Here is a 19868-nt window from a genome sequence, read left to right as displayed (position 1 = left end):
AGGGCTATTTAGTTGAAGTGATATTTGACCCCTTTAGGAATATGTAGTTAGACATCAGATTAGAGAGTGGGGCTGAATGAATTTGTTAACAAGCTGAATCAATGTGATAGTTTTTCTACTTTGTTTCTTCGTATGTTGGGCAAATGTAGCTGGGTGAGATCAGGTAATGGGACTAGAATAATAGTGTAATGGATGTGTAAAACCTTGAATAGGCCTGGTCTGCAGAATGGGTATTAGCTGGTGGAGACTCTAGATGACAATTTATAGGAGTGATTGTATATCAATGAACTTAGCGCAGGGGTTCCCATGGACCCTTACCATTAAACGAGGTGTCCGTGGACCCCAAGTTGGGAACCCTGGTTCTAGAGGATGCACAAATGTCACTAAGGCTTGATGGCATCTTTAACATCATCATCATTATGTGCTGTGTCATATGATGTGGGTGATCATGGTCATGACCATGATTGTTCTTGGTAAATTTTTCTACAGAAGTGGTTTGCCATTGCCTTCTTCTGGGCAGTGTCTTTACAAGATGGGTGACCGCCGCCATTACCAATACTCTTCAGAGATTGTCTGCCTGCAATCGGTGGTCGCACAACAAGGACTTCTGATGTGTACCAGCTGCTCATATGACCATCCACCATCTGCTCCCGTGGCTTCACGTGATCCTGATCGGGGGCTAAGTAGGTGCCCAAGGGTGACCTGGTGGATAGCAGAGGGAAGGAGTGCTTTATACCTCCTTTGGTAGAGACAGACCTCTATCATGCCACCTGTCTTTAACAGCACCCTCTTAATCCCTCCACCCTAGGTACAAAGCTGTGGCCAAACATCAACCAGTGTCAAAATGCGGCACACAAAACACTGGAAGAACTCAGCTGATCAGGCATTGTGTATGAAGAAGAAATAAGCAGTTAATACCCTTCATCTGGACTGCTCAGATAAAGGATGTCAACCTGAAACATCAACAGTCCATTTCTCACCATGGATGCTGCATGACCTGCTGAGTTCCTCTAGTGTTTTGTATGTTGCTCGAGATTCCAACGTTAGCAGTTTCTTGTGCCTCCAATGTCAAAATGGCTAGGGTCAGTTGGACCAATGTTGCACTAAGTAATCTCTTTCTCATTACAGTCCTGTCTACTCTGCTATCCGGTTCTGGATGCAGCTTGAGTGCAGTGTGAGATTCCGTGCAGAGGAAATTACAGCAGTCTTTCAGGAAGCAGAGGGGACCATCAATTTGACCAGCAACCAACGGCTAAAGGTTCAACTCTTCACCATGAGTAAGTCTATTCACCATATGTCTTGATCTAAATAGTTTTATTGAATACCAGCTGCTACCATTCCATTGCTGTAACTGCACTGTAAGTTCAGTGGAAGTATTCAGGCAGATATTGAAGGTGCTGTGATCAGGTGGAAGCATGGAGGCACCTTTCAGAATTGTACTTGCCAGGTGAGGTTCCATTTGTTGCAATTTGTTTTAATCATTTGATTCATTCTCCATCTTAATCCAACAAAGCATTTTCTGAGTTGTTAACCACTTGAGCTTCGCTTTACTGGACAGACTATCCTCCTGAAGTGAAGTTGACTTATATCTTTCAAATAGTCCTTATTGAGAAAGACTTTGCTTGCATTGTCTAACTAGTTAGAGCATTGTTACTACTAGAAAATATAGACTACCAGACTACAGAAACACCCACAAACACTGGAGGAACTCAGCAGGTTGGTCAGCAACTATGGAAAAGAGTAAACAGTGGACGTTTTGGGCTGAGACCCTTCATCAGGACTTAAAATGAAAGGGGAAGATGCCAGCCCCTCTTTATTCTGGTGTCTTCCCCTTTCAGTCCTGATGAAGCTCATGGCCCAAAGTATCAACTGTTTACTCCTTTTCATAGATGCTACCTAACCTGCTGAGTTCCTCTGGCATTTTTTGTGTGTTGCTTTGGATTTCCAGCATCTGCAGATGTTCTTGTGTTTATGATAGACTACAGTATATCTTCTAGTAGAGGCAATGCCACAACTAGCCAGACAATGCAAATGACAGAGTGGTGAAGAAAGTGTTCAGCATTCTGGCCATTGAGTATAGGAGCTGGGAGATTACATTGCAGTTACATAAGATGTTGGTGAGACCACACCTACAGTATTGTTAACAGATTTAGTTACCCTGTTACAGGAGAGATGTCATTAAACTGGAAAAGATGCAAAGATGTTTTGTGAGAATGTTGAGAGGAACAGAAAGAGGTTGGGAAGCATAGGACTTGGAACATATGAGTGAATTTATAGAGATGGTTAAAGTCATGAGGGGCATAGATAAAATAAATGAGCAGTCTTTTTTCCAGGGAAAGTGAATCACAAACTAGAGGGCCTAGGTTTAGGGTGAAAGGGAAAATATTTAAAAGGGACCTCTGAAGAAACTTTCTCACACAGAGAGTGGAGGGTATATGGAATGATTTGCCAGAGGAAGTCATTGAGGCAGGTGCAAGAACAACATTTAAAAGACATTTGTACAGGCACATGGGTAGAGATAGGCCAAACGTGGGCAACTGGGACTACCAAGATGAGCACCTTGGTTGGCATTAACGAATTTGGTCTGAAGGACCAGTTTCCATGCTGTTATTATTCTATGACTCTGATTCTGAAAGGACCATCAGCTTTTACTCAAGGTCAGTAAATACTTGTGATGTTGAACTGGAGGGGGCATATTAAGAAGTGAGTGTGCTCTGATTGCAGCTTGTCAGTAATGGAGATGGTAAAGGGCTCACATCAAAAAGTCTATAAACAATAGACACAAAATGCTGGAGGAACTCAGCAGATCAGATTGCATCTGTGGAAAAGAGTAAACAGTTGATGTTTCAGGCTGAGACCCTTCATCAGGACTGGAAAGGAAGAGGTTAGAGTAAGAAGGTGGGGGCAGGGGAGGAATAAGTACAAGCTGGTAGGAGATAGGTGAAACCAGGAGAGGGGAAGGGGTGAAGGAAAGAACTTGGAAGTTGATTGCTGAAAGAGATCAAGGGCTGGAGAAGGGGGACTCTGATATGAGAGAACAGAAGATCATGGAAGAAAGGGAAGGGGAGGAGCACCAGAGAGAAGTGATGGGCAGGTAACGAGATAAGGTAAGAGAAGGAAATGGGGATTGGCAAGGAGAGGAGGAGGTGGAATTATCTGAAGTTTGAGAAATCAGTGTTCATGCCATCAGGTAGGAGGCTACCTGGAAAAAATAGAGATATAGTACACAGGTTCACTGTCCATTGAGAAAAAATAATGATTAATGCCACCTTTTTGAGGCATCGCCTTTTGAAGATGTCCTTGATGCTAGGAGGCTAGTGTCCGTGATGGAGCTGGCTGAGTTTGTAACTTTCTGCAGTTTTTCCTGATCCTGTGCAGTATCCCCTGCATACCAGACAGTGATGCAACCAGTTAGAATGCTCTCCACAGTACATCTGTAGAAATTGGCAAGAGTCTTTGGAGAAATACCAAGTTTCCTCACTCTCCAAATGAAATATAGCCACTGTTGTGCCTTCTTTGTAATTGCATCAATATGTTGAGCCCCGGATAGATCTTCAGAGATGTTGACACCCGAGAATTTGAAGTTGTTCACCCTTTCCGCTACTGATCCCTCAATGAGGACTGGTGTGTGTTCCCTCGACTTCTCCATCCTGAAGTTCATAATGAGTTCCTTGGTTTTACTGACATTGAGTGTAAGGCTTTTGTTGCTCCATCACTCAACCAGTTATCTATCTCACTCCTGTATGACCTGTCACTCGAGTTTTGAGTAGTCTGCTATAACACACTCACTAACCAAATATGTGCTAATTGTGTGCAGCTGTGGAATAGATCTGTAAAAAGGATTCCAGGGAAGGCATTGCAAAGCCAAAAGGTCTTGCACTACAACCAGTACTATTTAACTTGGTGAACCAATTTGCTTTTTTTCAGTTATATGGTGTGAGAACAGCATGCCAAGATGTTCCAGTGGATACTGCATTAATAAAAACAATGGATTTTGTGATGGCATTGAAGATTGCTGGGATGGAGAAGATGAAGCAACTTGTGGTCAGTTAGCTTGCAATATGACCCCATGCTATTTATCATTCCACAGTGCAGTGAGGGTAAATTAGACATGGTGACAGGGGCTCCCGCTGATCCACTGTAACATATTCAGTATGCTTCTCCTCCATTTCTCCCCACCCAATCAAAATCTCATCATAAACAGCACACTCACACTCACATTCACACTGAGCTCTCGGCACCTCTTCCAACCAGTGACCTGAACCTGACCCCATGTAGGGTCTTCAGTGTAAATTGTCTTCACTCAAGCCTCTTCCCTTGTCCACCACTAGCCAATTGTGCAAAACTTTTTCACTGAGTCTGTGGGGTCACATAGAACAGAACAAAGATCTTTCACGTAATTATTTATTTAGAGATACAGCACGGAACAAGCCCTTCTGGCCCAACGAGCCATGCCGCTGAGCACCCCGCCTAGTCACAGGACAATTTACAATGACCCATTAGCCTACTAACCAGTACGTGTTTGGACTGTGGGAGGAAACTGGAGCAACTAGAGGGATCACACACAGTCACAGTGAGAGTGTACAAACTCCTTACAGACATTGCTGGAATTGAACTCCAAAGTCTGACAGCCAAGCTTTAACAGCATTGCACTAACTGCTACACTACCACAGTGCCCAAATAGCTAGCCCTCAAGGGTCCATCTATAATAATCCCACTTGCCAGCACATGCTGCCTAGACTGCCATGCCTTGGTAATTCAAAGTGCTTCTTAAGTGTTGTGGGAGTATCTGCCTCTGCCACCCCTGGTATATTTCAGACCTCAATCACCAGCTGAATGAAAAACATTCCTTCTTGCATTCACTCTAATCCTTTTCCCCCTTAGCTTAAACCTATGGCCTCTTGTTTTTGACACCTCTTCTCTAGCAAAGCATTCTGTAGTATCTACCCTGTCTATGTATCCCATAATATTCTACACTATTGTGTTACCCCCCCCCCCCACCTCAGCCTGTGTGCTCCAGAGAAAATAAAGCCAGCCCACCTGTCTCTCTTCAGAACTGAAATCTTCCATGGGCGTTGGTATTGATTTATTATTGTCACACCTACTGAGATACAGTGGAAACCTTGTCTTACAGATTAAGTAATTACACAAAAACAGAGCACAAATTATTGCAGAGAAACAAGGTACAACAAGAACAACACAGAATAAAGTGCAACAGCTACAGGAAAAGTGCAGTGCAGGTCATCAATAAAATGCAAGTCACACTGGGGTAGCTTGAGAGGTCAAAAGTTGATCTTACTGTAATAGGGAACCATTGATTAGTCTTATTACAGCAGGGTAGATGCTGTCCTTGAGCCTTCTGGTAAGTGCTTTCAGACTTTTATATCTTCCACCTGATGGAAAAGGTGAGAAGAGAGAACGCCTGGGAAGAGTGGGGTCTTTGATTATGTTGACTAGAGGGGAGCTGGTTTCCATGATGTGCAGAGCTGTGTCCACAACCCTCTGCAGTTCCGGTCAATAAAAATTGGTGAGGGTTGACCGTGACATGCTAACTTTCTTTATCCCAGGTGACATCCTGGTGAATCTCCACTGCACCATCTCCAGAAGAATCACATCCTCCCTGTAGTGTGACATCTTGAACTACACATAGTATTCCATCTGTGACCTAATGACAGTTTTATAAAGTTGTAACAATCTCTCCCTGCAGCCATATTTTATGGTAGGGCCAATGAAGACGAGTATCCTGTATGTCTTTTTTGCCAATCTGTCTATGTGTGCTGCCACCTTTAAGGATCATTGGCCTTGTACACCAAGACCACTTTGTTCCTCAGTATTCCCCAGGGCCCTTCCATTCATTCTGTATTAAACCCACTCCCCAAAATAATTCACCTTACACTTGTCAGGATTAAGTTCCATCTGCCCAATTTACCACCTGATTAATATCACTCTGTAGCATTAGATAATATAGAGTCATAGAAAACACAGCACAGAAACAGGCCTTTTGGCCCATCTAGTCCATGCTGAGCCATTTAAACTGCCTCCTCCCATCAACCAGCACCGGGACCATAGCACTCCATATCCCTACCATCCATGTACCTATTCAAATTTCTCTTAAATGTTGAAGTTGAGTTTGTGTAAACCATTCGCGCTGATAGCTCATTCCACATTCTCACGGCCCTCTGAGTGGAAAAAGTTTCCCCTCATGTTCCCCTTAAACTTCTCACCTTTTACCCATAACCTAGGACCTCTAGCTGTATTTCCACCAACCTCAGTGAAAAAAGCTTGCTTGCATTTATCTTATCTATACCCCTCAGTATTTTGTATACCTCCATCAAATCTCCTTTTAATCCTCTACATTCCAAGGAATAAAGTCCTAACATATTCAAACTTTCCTTTCAACTCAGATCCTCCAGTCCCGGCAACATCCTTGTAAATTTTTCTCTATACCCTTTCAACTTTATTTACATCTTTCCTATAGGTGGGTGACCAAAACTGTACACAGTACTCCAAAATAGGCCTCACCAATGTTTATACAACTTCCCATTTCCTCTCCTCAATACTTTGATTATGTACGCCATCTTTACAATTCTATCCACCTGTGATGCTCCTTTCAATGAATTGTGGATTTGTATTCCACCACACTCCTCAGTGCCCTACCGTTCACTGTGTAAGACCTACCCTAGTTGGTCCTACCAAAGTGCAACACCTCATATTTGTTTGCATTAAATTCCATCTGCCACTTTTCAGCTCACTTTCCAGCTGTCCCATAGAACCATAGAACATTACAGCACAGGAACAGGCCTTCTGGCCCTTCTTGTCTGTGCCAAACCATTTTTCTGCCTAGTCCTACTGATCTGCACCTAGGCCATATCCCTCCAAACCCCTCTCATCCATATACCTGTCCAAGTTTTTCTTAAATGTCAAAAGTGAGCTCGCATTCACCACTTCATCTGGCAGCACGTTCCACACTCCCACCACTCTCTGTATGAGGAAGCCTCCCCTCCAATATTCCCTTCAAACTTTCCACCTTCACCCTTAACCTATGACCTCTGAGTTTTTTCTCCTCTAGCCTCAGTGGAAAAAACCTGCTTGCATTCACTCTAACTATACCCATCATAATTTTATATACCTCTATCAAATCACCCCTCATTCTCCTACGCTCCAGGGAATAAAGTCCTAACCTACTTAACCTTTCTCTGTAACTCAGTTTCTCAAGTCCCGGCAACATCCTTGTAAACCTTCTCTGCACTCTTTCAAACTTATTAATATCCTTCCTGTAATTAGGTGACCAAAACTGTTCCAGATCCCACTGCAAGCCATGATGGTGAAGACTAGCTTCTTCACTTTTGAAAATACCATCAATTTTTGAGCTATTTGCCACCTTACTAATCACACTCCTACATTCACATCTAAGTACTTATTGTATATAATGTATGGGTGCCACAGCAACGCAGCAGTTAGCACAACTCTATTTCAGCTCAGGACATCGGAGTTTGGAGTTTGCTTCTGACTTTATCTGTAAGGAGTTTGTACATCATGGTATGCATTGATTTCTTCCGAGTGCTCGGGTTTCCTCCTACATTTCAAAGATGTATCAGTTAGTAGATTAATTGGTCATTGTAAATTGACCCATGATTAGGCTAGGATTAATCAGTGGGTTATTGTTGGGACTGTCACAACTGCGGATTCAGCAGCACAGTAGATACGGCAAATGCGCTTGTGAATATGCATGTGTCAGCTAAGTATTATTTCATTGTGATAGTATTTAACTCCATTGATTCTGTTGAAGTATTTGTCGAGACTTGGGCACAGCAACACTTGCTGCCTTTTTGCATTCTGCCTTGCTTGAGAAATAGGACTGTCTAGTCAACTGACTCTGAAGACTAGCGGTATTCGTTTTATTCTTAGTTGTTCTTTTCCATCTCAGTGTAGGCTTCGTTCTCTATTTGAGAGTTTTAGTTAATGGCCCTCTTTGGGCTAGTATTTATTGTTTTCTTTTCCCTTTAACACTGTTCGCATTAATGTCAGTGAACTATCAACCTATTTCAGTGTCTCCCATTCCGCACTTGGGCCATGTCCGCAGGGGTGACAGGGACAGCTTGAAGGGCCAGAAGGAACTATTCCACACTCTATCTCTCGATGGATAAGTAATTAAAATAACAGGCGGCTCCACTCCCTGTGGTACATTGTCCATCACAGGCTTCCTTTTACAAAATCACCCCACCACCATCAATCCTTTTCCTATTACCAAACAAATTTTGGACCCAGTTTGCCAATTTGCCTTGGATCCTCATAGACTCTAACCTTTTCGATCAGCCTTCTATGTGGATTCTTCTCAAAAGTCTTACTGGTGGCCACATAAACCACAGACACCACTTTGCCCTCAGTAAACATATTAAGTTGCCTTTTAATATAAACTCAACAAAATTAATCTGCCTGTTATTTAGTTATTTATTTAGAGATATAATGTGTAATAGTCCCTACTGGCCCTTTGAGTTGTCTGGAACATTAGCCAAGTGCCAGTACTGTCTCTACTGTCCTGTCATTCAGTACACAAATCCTCCTCTCCTAATCTCTACCCCTTTGGCTTTTGTGAAGTCAAACTGTGCACCAACTGACTTCTGTCTTTATACACTTACATTACACAGAAGGCAAATTGTATACGGATCAAGCTGCCAGAGGAAGGGGCGTTTAAAACATATTTAGACATAGTCATGAACAGGAAAGGTTTAGAGTGATATGGGCCAAATAGATGCATGTAAGACAACTTGGTGGGTATGGACAAGTTGGGACGATGGTTCTGTTTTTGTTCTCTATAACACAATGACTCTACAATTCTTGGACCTTGTTGTTTGTGAAAATGTGCAACATGGTAAATCTTTCTTCATTTTATGGGAAAAACCATGGTGTAGAGAAGAACCCTTTCAGCCCATTGTGCTTGTGATGGTCTTTGAAAAACAACACCCAGTTTATTCCATTGTCCTCTCTCCCCTCCAAAAATGTCTCTGTCATTGTCCCTTTGAAAGTTACCATCAGCTTCCACACCTGTGTTGCTGTTCCTCCTGGTTTACAATAATTCACTGCAAAACTAATATTTGCTTTGTCTCTCCTCTGATTATTTTGCCCCTGCCTTAATTATGTGTCATATTTACTACAACATAGAAGGGCACTCAACCACCCCGACTACAGATCAGCAGTGTACAGAGGGCATGATGCTGTGTGCAGATGGCAACTGTTTAAATAAAGACAGTGGTTTCTGCGATGGTGATTCTGATTGTTCTGATGGAAGTGACGAATGGAATTGTAGTGAGTTGCCTCATTATCTATTATTTTACTTTGAACTTTAAATATTACTATATGTTTCTTTGTAGTTTGATACGCTACTCTCTCTGTCCCAGGTTGTTCCAGAGGGCAGGTCTCTACCTAAAGCACAAACAGTATCTAGTGGTGAGAACCGGCTGGGTTTTCTCTCAACAGCCCCTGCTGTGTTCTATCAGTTTACAAAATCTCTTTACAGGAGGGATATGGAGAGGACATTTCTTCTTGTGGCAGAGTACAGAACCAGCAGGGAATGTTTAAAAAGTAGGAGATGCTGGAGATGTGCACCCATGGCAAGGCATTTTCTAGGATTGTGAGGCCTTCACGAGTCTTTTCCTCAAAGAGTGGTGGAGGCCAAGTTTGAACATTCTCCACACAGGCTTTCTTTGAGTGCTCGGCTCTCCTCCTGCATCTCAAAGGGGCGTAGGTTGAAAGATTAATTGGCCATTGTAAATAGCGGGTCGGTGAGTGGGGTTAGTTGATGAGAAAATGGAAAGAATAATAAATAGGGATTCGTGTAGGTTTTGTGGAATTGGGCTGAAGGGCCTGTTCCCCTGCTGCATGTCTCGATGACTTGCCTCATCCTGTTGCCTACAGTGGGTGAGTAGAACTGTAACTATTTGCTGGAACTCCAGCAGTCTCATATAAAGGAGCCCAATTTAAGACCCACTGGCTGCTTTAGAAGCTCTCTAGGATTATGCTGATTCACGCAACACTGGATTTTCAGTTTGAGGCTGTTTCGTCCTGAAACATTTACTCTGTTTCTCTCTCCACAACTGCCTTCTTTCCAACATTTTCAGTTTTAATTTTAAACTGCTGTTGGCCATGAACACATGTGCTCTAACCTACTAACAAATGATGGTTATTTCATTATTTCCTTTCAAAATCCCTTTAGAATACAAGGTTATCTGAGCTAAAACCTTACGTACCCATTACAAATCAAAAACTTAAACATCTACACATGCTGGAAATTGGAAGTATAAACTGAATGTGGTGGAAATATTCAACAGGCAGCATCTGAGAGTATTAACACGGTCAACATTTCGGGTCAGAGTCCCTTCGCCAATTCTGAGAACTGGTCATTGATATGAAATGTTAACTGTGTGTGTCTCTCTGCAGATTTGCTGAGTATTGATATTTGTTTTATTTAAAACCCTTTGTGCTTATTCTACTTTGCCTGCATCAGATTAAACTGCTGAAGAACAATGCGATCTGGAATATTGCTCTCAACCACCTTGACATGAAACCATGAGTTCTAATTTGGTGGTTGGTAGAGTGTTCCGTTGCCTTCCCCCTGGAAACATTGAGAACTTCACCTCCAGTGTATGTCTTTCATTCCTGAAATCCCAGCCTGTCCTCTTATAGTTATCAATACATTTCCAGATTATTTCTATCATGTAATGAGATGTTTATCTTGTTTTAATTTGAACCAGATTGTGAAATATCCCATCCCACTGATTGCTCGTCAGTAGTGACCCTCACTGGAAGCAAGTATAGAAATCCTTGCCAAGGCTCTCTTATCTCCAACCAATGGGTGCTGACCACTGAAAACTGTGCTGAAGACAGGTACAAAGACCATTCTTCTTCCTTCAGTAACAGGTTGAGACAGTGTGCTCACTGCCAGAAGCAAGACACCCAGGCGAAGGGTGATAAAAAGGAAACAGCATGAAAACTGATCACTTATTCCAGATGATCAATTACATTGTGATATCAGTACATACCCTTTAAATGAAAAGGGAGGCTGGTGGATGAATGAATAAGTAAGAATATATACGTACAAAGAACATAAAACTGCACAGTATGAAGTAACAAACTAGCTGCTCCAGGAACTCAGGATGAGCAGCATCTGCGGCTAGAAAGGATCTGTTGACCCTTCGGGTTGAAACCCTGCATCAGTTTTTTTTTCCAAATGGACAACCCTTCCAGCACTTCAAGTAATTTTCCCACAACTCTGAATTTCCAAGTCCTCCGTCATCAGCGTCTTGGTGTCACCTCCAAGCAGAAACTCAGTTGGACCAGCCACATAAACGTTAGAGTCTGAGGATTGTGAAGCAAGAGACTAATCAAATTGGCTGTCACATTTCTGCATTACAATAATATTTCATTGGTTAGGGATTTTCTGAGATAGTGTAAAAAAGTCTTAATTTTTAAATTCATTTTCATTTGCTTTGAATTCAAAAATGTGACAGGCTAAATGAAAGAATGCTGTTGCCCCATTGGGATACTTACCCATATTTCTTTGTAATACATAGGAAGGCCATTGGGCCCATTGAGTATATGCCAGCTTCCACAATCCCATTCACCTCACTCCTTCAATTATTTCCCTGTAACCCATTTCTAATCATTTTCCCAGTAACAGCCACCACCCTCCCTCCTTCTTCTAACACTCACCCATACACTAGGGGCAATAGAAAGTAGACAATTAACCAAACAATCCCCATATCTTTGAAATGAGGGAGGAAACCACAAAGTCAACGGGCAAACTTGCAAACTCCACACAGACAATAATATATCATTACAGGACAAGACTTAGATCCATAGTCAGGCTTTAACCTGGGTCCTCAGAGCTGCAAAATGGAAACACTACCTACCGCACCGCTTTATATCATGCCAAAGACACACATGTCCTAATCCACAGTTGCAGCATATTTCTCGAGGAGCTGGAAGGATTGCCACTTTGCCCATTAGGAACAAACTGATGCAGGGTTTCAACCTGAAACATCGGCAGACCCTTTCCTGCCGCAGATGCTGCTCAGCCCCCGAGTTCCCACAGCAGACTGTTACTTCATACAGTACAGCTTTACATTTTTTGTATGTATATAATGGTGTATTTACTCATTCATTCATCCATCAGCCTCCCTTTTCATTTAAACAGTATCTATTGATATCACAATTTCTGTTATTTTTATTCAGTTAAAGGACATGGGCCTTGCAGGCTGAGACAGTATATTTTTCTTCTTAAGCCTATCACCCCACTAGCGCTGAGGTAGCTTACTAGAGTCCACTGTCCTGGGTGAGTCTTTCAGGTGTCGCCCATCTTCTTGGTGTTTCTTCCCTCTCCCAGGGATGAGGTCTTTGGAGCTTCTTTTGGTGTTTCTGCAGCACTGGGTGTTTATGGAATGGGATTGCCACCCCATGTCCATCTCTCCTTTCACAGCCTGACTTGGGACTATGCGTGGCGGAGTTACAGCATTTCATTACCTATCCATAATTGTCCTTCAAGGCAGCGGTGAGCTACCTTCTTGAACCACTCCCTTCCTTGTGGTATGGAACACCCACAATCCCAGTAGGGAAGGAGTTCCTGTTATGACATGCACCCAACCGCACCAGCATCCAGGGTTTAGAAGCTCTAACTCTCTGGAATATTGATAGCTGGCAGAGATTCAGGACCATCCTGCTAATTGGCAGTCATGTCTTGGATGCCAAAAATAGAGTATTTAAAAAACAGCTGAATGGAGCCTCAGTGCTAAATTGCAAGCCCAACCAGAGATAACATCTTGTGTTTTGTTTTGTGCTCAGTTCTCCATCCACTTTGATCCACCGTGTCCCAATCCTAGCTTCAGATATTCCAGCATTTTTGGTCCAAACCATTCTCGTCAAGGACTCTCGTCACAGTATGATTGAGCCAACAAGGACCCAATGGGGTATCAGAGCCTTTTGTCCACAGTGATCAGCCACAGCAAGAAGATTTGACCAAGCCCATCTCTTGGTCAGGATACTGTCGAACCCATGCAAATTGGCCGCATAGGAATCTCCGCCAATAAGAGGTTCCACCGTTGGAGTCAAGGTTGTTGCTATTACTGCGGGGAAGCAGGTCACCAGCGGGCTGAATGCCTGAAGCTGCAGCCGTTGGGAGAACTGTTAAGACCATCCAGTGTCGGGAGGACTGTGGCGGTAGCGACCACTATTCACTGGTTTTGGTGTCACGCTGAGGGCGGAGATCACCTGGGCTGGGGTATGAACGGACAAGAGATGAATGCTTTTTTGGACTCTGGGGCAGCTGGAAATTTCCTGGACATGGGGACCACCCATCAGCTCAGCATATCACGGCAAGAGTTGAGCCAGCCCATGCTTGCAACTGTCTTGGATGGCCATCCACTTGGTTCCGGGCAGATCCGGCAGCAGGCATTGGTCTTGCAGATGAGGATTGTAGATCATGTGGAGGACATTAGTTTTTATAGCATTAAGACTCCTTACAGACCCTTGATCCTCGGGCACCTTGGCTCTCTCAGCATCGCCCTTCCATGAATACCATGGTCCAGTCATTGCAAGAAGTTAAGTTTTCAGCTTGTTGTTCAGACTCCCAGGCTCTCCTGAGACCAGCGGCCATTGAGGGAGCAGACTTCTGTTCGGGGTAACCTGGAGCATTTAGGAAACCCAGTCCTGCCTTTAAGGGCAGACAAGCCAGCTCCAACAACAGGCCTGTGTGAGTCCCAGCCCCATCCAGTCAGGGGTGTGCTGGAACGAGATCTCTATTCACAAACAAGCCAAGGAAATGTCCAAGAGGTCCGGAACTCTAGCAGATAACCCAAAGGGCTCCAGTTGCCAGATCCTGTCTAAGGGGAAGACTCCAAGATGGAGTTCTTCAGAACCTAGTCCCAGTAGCACGACCATTTGTCATGCCTCACTGCTGATACCCGAGGATATGGACGAGGATTTGGACTGTGATTTGGCATCTGCTTTCACTAATCACACTTGTGAACCTATGGAGAAGTCTCTGGGGCCTGCTGAATCACCCCTGCTACTTAAAGAGCCTCAAGAGTTGTCCTCAAAGGAAGGTTCAGGGCTAATTGCAGCATCCAGGCCAGCAGAAATCCCTTCTGCCTACAAGGATTTGGAGGAGGCCTTCAGCAAGGGAAAGTCCTCGACTCTTTCTATGATGTGCTATAGATCTACTGTCAGGGACCTGTCCTCCGCAGGGTCACTTATAAGCAACCTCAGGCCTGGAAAGAAGCACTAAGGAGGAGTATGTTAAGGGGGCTCTTGCTCTGGGATTCATTCACCCATCCACCTCATCTGCAGGTGCTGGTTTCTTCTCAGTACAGCCTGTGGCCATGTATTGATTATAGAGGGATGAATCGCATAATGGCCACTGGAAGTTTGAGAAATTGATGCTCATGCCATTAGGTTCGAGGTACCCAGATGGAATATAATGTTTTGCAGCTCCAACCTGAGTTTGGCTTCACCACAGCAATAGAAGAGATCATGAACTGACATGTAGGAATGGGAAGCGGAATTCAAATGGGTGGCCATTGGGAAATCCAGCTTTTTCCAGCTGACGGATCACAGATGCTGTCAAAGCTGTCTCCCAATCTACATTGTGTCTCACTGATATTCAGAAGGCCACACTGGGAGCACCAGATACAGTAGATGAGATCAACAGACTCGCAGGTGAAGTGTAGCCTCACTTGGAAGGACTGTTTGGGGCTCTGAACGGTAATGAGGGAGGTGGTGTAGGATCTGCTGTAGCAGTTGTTTCACATGCAAGATTAAATACCAGGAGGGAGATCAGTGGGGAGGGATGAATGGACAAGGGACATAGGAAGTGATCCCTGGGGAAAGCAGAAAGTAGGAGGGAGGGAAAGATGTGCTTGGTGGTGGGGTCCTATTGGAGATGGCGGAAGTTACGGAGAATTATGTGCTGAATGTGGAGGCTGGTGGGGTGGTAGGTGAGGACAAGAGGAAGCCTATCCATGGTAGGACGGTGGGAGGGTGGGGTGAGGGCAGATGTGTGCAAAATGGAAGGGAAGCGGTTGGGGGAAGCGTTGATGGTGGAGGAAGGGAAGCCTCTTTCTTTGATGGAGGTGGACATCTCCTTAATTCTGGAATGAAAAGCCTCATCCTGAGAACAGATGTGGCAGAGACAGAAGGATTGAGAGATGACATTTTTACAAGAAAGAAGGTGGGAAGAGGTATAGTCCAGGTAGCTGTGAGAATCAGTGGGTTTATAAAAGATATCAGTGGATTACCTGTCTCCAGAGATAGAGACAGACAAATCGAGAAAGGGGAGGGAGGTGTCGGAAATAGACTGGGTAAATTTGAGGGCAAGGTGGAAGTTGAAAGCAAAGTTGATAAAGTTGATGGGCTCAGCACCAATGCAGTTGTCGATGTAGTATAGGAAAAGTTGGGGAGTGATACCAGTGTAGGTTTGGAATAGAGACTGTTCCATGTTGCCGGCAAATATGCAGGCATAACTAAGACCCATGCGTGTGCCCGTGGCTACACCTTTCGTTTGAAGGAAGTGGGAAGAGCCAAAGGAGAAATATTCAGGACAAGTTCCGCTGGACAGGAGAGTGTTTGTGGGTCTGGTGTCTAGAAAGAAATGGAGAACTTTGAGGACTTCCTGGTGGGGGATGGAGGTGTATAGAGACTGGACATTCATAAGGAAAATTAGATGATCAGGTAATCTTGGATAATTACCAACAGCCAGACGAAACAGGTGAACCGAGCTTTGGAATGAAAGCTATGATGCCTGTCCTGCAGCAGGCCTTCAGGATCCATAGTTTTCCTGTGAATATTGTGTTGGATTGCAGTCCGCAATTTGCATCACATTTTTGGAGGGCATTTTCCAAACTGATTGGGGCAACAGCAAGTCTTTCCTCTGGGTTTCACCTGCACAGGAGAACTAAGATGTAGAATATATCCTTAGATGCCTGGCCTCTGAAAGACCATATGAATAGTTCTATTGTTTGACGTGGGCAATGGTCTCCCACAACACTTTACAGCTTTTGGTTCATGGGATGTCCGCTTTCAAATGCCATTTTGGGTATTCTCCACCACTCCTCCCTGAGCAGGAAGCCGAAGTTGGAGTTCTTGCTGCCAAAGATCTTGTCTAATGCCGCAGGGAGAAATGGACTTGGGCAAAGAAGATTTTGTTAGCTTCTACCCAGAAGGCTGAAATAAAGGCTAACCGCAAGAGAAGACAGAGACCAGATTTGCAGCCTGGCTAGCAGGTCTGGCGGTCAACTCAGGAATAGCCTTTCTGTGGAGTCCAGGAAATTGGTGCCCAAGTTCACTGGACCCTTCAAGATTATCAGGAAAGCAAACCCAAAGGCTTACACCTTGCAACTCCCCAAGACCCTCAGGTTAATCTCACCTTCCACATTTCCAAATTAAAGCCTGTGAACACAAGCCCTTTAGCCCCTCTGCTATTAGTCCTGCCACAACCCAAGTTTGTCAATGGGGAACAGGTCTTCACTGTGAGAAGAATTCTGGATTAAAGAACTGTTCAGGGTGTTCAGAGGTTCCTCGTGGACTGAGAAGGTTTCCGACCCGGGAAATGATGATGGGTTCCTGAAAAGGACATCTTGGATCCGGCCCTGATCCATGACTACCATCATCATCTCATCAAGCAGCTAGGGCCGTCAGGAGTCAACAGTAGGGGAGGGGTTCTTGTTACGACACATACCCAACTGTGCCAGCTTACAGGGTTCATACGCTCTAACTCTCCAGAGTATGGATAGCTGGCGCAGCTCCTTTAAAGTTTCAGGACTGTCCTGCTAATTGGCAGTCACATTTTGTGCACCAAGAATTTAAAGAGTACCTGAACCGAGCCTCAATGGTCAATCATAAGCCCAACCTGAGATATCGTCTAGTGTTTTGTTTTGTGCTCAGTTCTCGATCCAGTTTGATACCGTGTCTTGATCCTAGCCTCAGATACTCCAGCATTTGGGTCCACAGCATCCTTGTCAAGGACTCTCATTACAGTTCCAGGATCTTGTCCTAGTGATGGTAAAGGAATGGTGATGTATTTCCAAGTTATGAAGGCATGTGCCTTTGTTAGAAGGAAGCAGGTCCACAGGTTTGGTAAGTGAGACAGAAGGCACTGATTACAAATCAACACATTAACCATTTATTTACAGGCAAACAGTAAAACATTTCAACCAAACATCTGTCACCCTACATTACAGAAACTACAACACTAACCACTCACTAGCACTTCAAACTCAACAGGCACTTCATTAAGTCTCCCCAAGTTACACAACTACAAAACTAAACATTCAACAGATACCTACCTACGTGTGCATGTGGCCCTCCTGTATCTGCAGCAAATTTTCCAATGGTTCTTCAGCACTGGTTGAGACCTCAGTGTGAAGATGAGCCCTTGGGGACAAAGGAAAGCCTACGAGTCTCCTGCACATGCTGTTCTTAAACCCTTGAGGTGCCTGGAAACTGACACTGGTGTCATGGCGAGCGAGGTGACAAATGGGAAGGAGATGCTGCATCCCTCAAAAGACTCAGTCAACAACTGGCACAGTGAAGGGGCTTTTGACTGGCAAGCAAATTAACCCTTCACATTACAGGCTTGGAGGGCAGCTTCCAAGTGGCAGTGTTCCCAAGCTTTTGGTGACTTTGTCCTTGCTGGTAGACATCATGGGTTTGGAAAGAGTCTTGATGAGTTGTCCGATAACAATGCAGGGAAATTATGTCAGCACTCAGATCAATGTCCCATTTAACACCAGAGACTGTTTACTCAGAAAAGAGAGCTAATACCTGAAACTACAACAACTTTACTCAATAGGCATGGGGTATTTCCTCCAGGAAAATTCAGTGAATGGAGGAAAGCTCTACTGAAGTTATTCAAATGTTATACAGTTAATCTCAGTCATTTATGTGGTGGGGGGGGGGTCACTGAGCTTGAGTGACAGGAAATTTAACCAATCATCTCCTCACTGACTGTGAATTATATTGTAACCATTTCCCAGTTTTGAAAGTACATCAATATTTTTCCTGCATTTCCTTAAGGTTAAAATGACCTGTAGCTTTGCTTATGATGTCTGTTCCAGTTCCTTTCAGTATATTTGTGCTGGCTCTTCCAATCTGACAAAGTACAGGATTGCATCACGCTACACTCTGGACAGTAGAGGTGAAGGTATTGCTCTCCTGCTTCTGGACACCCCAGTGGCATTCACTGGCTTTCAGCCAATTTCTCTACCCAGCCCTATGAATCAGACAGAAACAGCTCAAACCAGCTGCAAAGTCACGGGCCTGCAGGACACCACACGTCAAGGTAAGACAAGCTGCCATTTAACATACAAATACAAATTGTGGAACAGGGCAGAATTTATTATATTTAAAATAAAAGCAACTTGTCAGAGTGTTGCGACGTTTAGCCCTGCAGCCACACGGCTTTAGGTAATCAAGTTTGACCTGGACCTCTGGTGCTCAGTGGGACTTGACAGGCTGAGTGGCCTCCTTTAGAACCGTCATAAGGAAGTGCTGGAAATACTCAACCAGTGAGGCAGCATCTGTGGAGAAGAGAGTAGGGTTACCTTATGAGGGTCCATTGTCCTGAAACATTAACCCTGCTCCTCTCTCCACAGATACTGCCTGACCTGCCAAGTGTTTTCAGCACTTATTTCAGGTTTCCAGTATCTGCAGTTACCTTTCAACTTAAAACTCTTCAGTGTCCTATTGCAAATACTGAGCATAGTTGGCAAATGAATTGGGGTTCAAACACAGGATAATTGGACCAAGGCACCAAATATTCAATCCCCTCTCTACATCCTGCTCTCGATACACTTCTGGGAAGTGAAAACACAGGAACTTCAGTACAGCACAGACTGAATCCCTAAAAGCCAAGAGCAGGGATACCACTTGGGCAAGTGGGCATCAGTGCAGCCAGATACTTAAAGTACATATGAGGCTTTTAGGTGTAGATTGGATACAGAACATAGAACAGTAAAACTCGGGAAGAGACCCCTCAGCCCACACTGCCTGTGCCATCTAAGATGCAAGTTAAACTAAACCATTTTGCTTGCATATAATCTAAATCATTCCATTCCCTGCACATTCATGTCAATGTCTAAAAGCCTCTTAAATGCCTCTTTCTTATCTGCTTCTACCACCCTGGCAATGCGTTCCAGGCATCTTTTACACTCTACGTTAAAAATAAATGCACATCTTCCTTAAATTTCCTTACGCTCACATTAAAGCCATACCCTCCAATATTTGACTCTACTGAACAAAAATACTAATCTATCCTATCTGTTTATCCTATCTGTTTATCTGTTTATCCTATCCTATCCATAGTTTAATAAACTTTTATCAAATCCCCCCGCAGCTCCCAACTTGTCAGAGAAAACAATCCAAGGTAGAAATTTATAATGAGAAGGGAATTAAAAAGGTGTCACAATAACAGAAATGAAGAAAGTATAGTCTAAAATGTTTGCAAAAATGATGTTATAGTCAGTGATTTACATCTGTATCTTTTCAATCTAAACCTAATCCAATTAGCTTGTAAACTGTTTGTTTCTGGGGTCAGTTAGGTACTTGAATCCCAATCATCAACCTCTGTTTCTTCCGACAGGTGAATGGTATGTGATTGCTTCTGATAAACAGCAGATTGTAATACATGAAGTTTTTCAACATCTCAGAAACTGTCAGGTATGTCTATACACTGCTGCATTTGAGTTTAGTAGAGGGAACGTGCCTGTGCATTCAGTCTGCAGATGCTAACAATGAATTTCAAGACATATCCAATCAACACGCAGCGGCTGTGTCCTGGCTCCTGTCCTGTCTGAGCTAAATTCTGGACCATAAGGATTCCT

General features: G+C 43.8%; 1 long non-coding RNA gene across 1 annotated transcript; it reads left to right on the top strand.

The window, feature by feature from the left end:
• The first annotated feature begins 1223 nt into the window (after positions 1 to 1223).
• On the top strand, positions 1224 to 10837 carry LOC132395083 (uncharacterized). Its single transcript, XR_009512519.1, has 3 exons — positions 1224 to 1277; positions 3928 to 4044; positions 10752 to 10837. It is a non-coding gene; the product is annotated as an uncharacterized LOC132395083 (long non-coding RNA).
• The last annotated feature ends 9031 nt before the right edge of the window (positions 10838 to 19868 follow it).

The sequence above is a fragment of the Hypanus sabinus genome, chromosome 6 (assembly GCF_030144855.1).
Source record: "Hypanus sabinus isolate sHypSab1 chromosome 6, sHypSab1.hap1, whole genome shotgun sequence".
In the NCBI taxonomy this organism is placed as follows: Eukaryota; Metazoa; Chordata; class Chondrichthyes; order Myliobatiformes; family Dasyatidae; genus Hypanus; species Hypanus sabinus.
This window is presented reverse-complemented; position numbering and strand designations above follow the sequence as displayed.